This window comes from Meleagris gallopavo, chromosome Z, assembly GCF_000146605.3.
Source record: "Meleagris gallopavo isolate NT-WF06-2002-E0010 breed Aviagen turkey brand Nicholas breeding stock chromosome Z, Turkey_5.1, whole genome shotgun sequence".
In the NCBI taxonomy this organism is placed as follows: Eukaryota; Metazoa; Chordata; class Aves; order Galliformes; family Phasianidae; genus Meleagris; species Meleagris gallopavo.
Genome location: NC_015041.2, coordinates 37181920 through 37184205, shown reverse-complemented (window position 1 = coordinate 37184205; position 2286 = coordinate 37181920). Strand labels below are relative to the sequence as shown.

Here is a 2286-nt window from a genome sequence, read left to right as displayed (position 1 = left end):
AAGTCCCTTTTAAAAAGAATGGTTCTTCACACTGCGGGAAAATGAGTGTCTTGTTGTGGCTGGTTGTAATATTAAGGATGTTCTTGTGAGATTCTGGAATGTCATCAGCTTAAGGTGAAATTTAGTTCAACTGGACACAGTTTCTATTGTGCCACTCTGATTATTTATCTGTTTTACCTACCTGTTGGATTAAGAACACTGAATTCCTTTATTTTGAAGAACTCTATTCTAGATAGAGATACTGGGTTGCTTGGTTGACAAGATGTATTTATTTACATTTCAGGTACCCAAAAGGCTTCCACAGTGGCTTAGGCTTGTATTTTGTTCTCAGGTCACATGAGTTATCACAGTGATGCTGTGCGCAGGAGTAGTCACTCAGGCTGGCTACCATAAGTTGTGTCCTACAACTCTTCCAATTTACAGTACAGACATTGAAAACTATTACAGTATTATGTACCAGTAGGTATATTAATGTAGAATTTAATAAAATTTTAATTCCTACTTTAAGGAGAAAAACTCAGTCTTAGAAGAGGACTTTGATTCATATTGAGCACAGACTCTAGGACTGCTATCAATTTCAAGAATGCTTAACTGGGTGTTATGAAGATGTGAAATCTATTTGGCTATATTTCTGCTCAAGGACTTCTTGCAAAATGAATAGTCTAAAACAATTTTCAAACTAACTGTTAGCACTGGTTGCCCTTACTAGAAATTCTAGCTCCAGGAGAAGATTATACCTCTAAATTGTTGCAATTAAGTTGTTATAGTAGCCTACAGTGAGGATTATATACCCTTCCTAGCCCCCTCAAAGCTTTTGCTAAGTTTAAAGGTATTATGTTAGGTATTAACTGTCTCTAAGTGGTATATTACTTCCATGTACCAGTGCTGATTTTTGGCTCACTATAGAAGTAAAAAATCAGATTTGCTTTGAAGTGGTTATTTCTTTAAATTAATTTTATATTTTGAACATTTTGAAATTCTATTTCTTCTTTCATTTTGCTGCTATCCACAGTTGTTTCCTACTTGGCAGCTAGTGGTGTTTCATTGTTAGACTAATGATATAACAAAGCAGCAGTTACTTACACACTCTCCCTCCCCTACCCTCCAGCCATAGCTTCTTTGTGAGTTAGCTGGGCGCTTTCTTGTTTCATTTTGGAGCTGGTGAAGTTAACATCCTTTCGAAGTCTCTCTGTATATCAGATTGACAGGATTTGGGTTAATTTTGGAGTATGTTGAGTTCAGTGAATAAACAGAGGAGTAAAAAGCAGAAGAAAGCTTAGGCATATAATTGTTGCTTTATTACTACTATTCAGCCTGATATTGGGTGGTGAGAAAGAACTGAAAATGATTATGCTTTAATCATACACATTATGTGATATTTGAGGAAGACATTTATTTTAGATTAGAAAATACTCTTAAATTGAAGTCTACCAAATGATTTTGATTTAAGATTTGTAATTAGTTTTGCTGTTCCTTACTACTGATGTTAAAAGATTATAAGTATCATCTATAATCTGAAGGGTTTTTTAAATTATGCTGCTTATTTAGATGTCAGTGTGGGAAAGTAATAGTTTTGGAAACATTTTCTTCAGCAGCTATTACTGGTTTGCTTTCACAGCAGCATGACCTTTGCTGTTATCTGTGGTTTTTTTTAACCTTGCTTTCAACATTTTTGTCTGTATGTGAACTTATTTTTTTTTTAAGAGGTAGTAGCTTGTGAAGCCTTTTTACACATATAAAATACAAATGAAGAAGTAATAATTCTGCATTATTAGCATTATTATAAGAGATACTAACTGACTATTTATAAAGTTAATCTTATGTACTTTCACTGCAAATAGTCAGGACAGTGTGTGTGTGTGTAACATGATTTATTGTTGACTATTGCAGAATTTTAACGATACGAATGTGTAAAGTTACTTTTGTTTCTCCTTCAAAGTAATCTCCTCTATTTAATTGTATACTATAATTTGAATGTTAAAAGTTTATCTAAAAATCACTTTCTTATAGGAATGTGAATATGAAAACTATTCTAAATAATTGTTATAGCCTGAAACTGAAGAGGAGATGAAATGTTTTCTAGACAAACTTTATTTTGGCACTATAAATATTTACATTCTTTCTTTCTCTGTAACCTACCTGTCTTTATAAATAATTTCTTATGTGAAGTACATTTACAAGGCAAGTTGTGATATCAAACATCTTTGTCAAAACTGGCCAAAACACTCTTCGTGTTCAAAACAAATCCAAACTCTGATCATACAGGAGGACTTCCTGAAGTTTTTT

General features: G+C 32.9%; 1 protein-coding gene across 1 annotated transcript in view; it reads left to right on the top strand.

Moving 5' to 3' along the window:
• The window catches only part of LOC104915113 (cytosolic carboxypeptidase 1), a 131365-nt gene that overhangs the window by 15514 nt on the left and 113565 nt on the right, over window positions 1-2286 (top strand). The gene's annotated exons all lie outside the window — the stretch shown is intronic.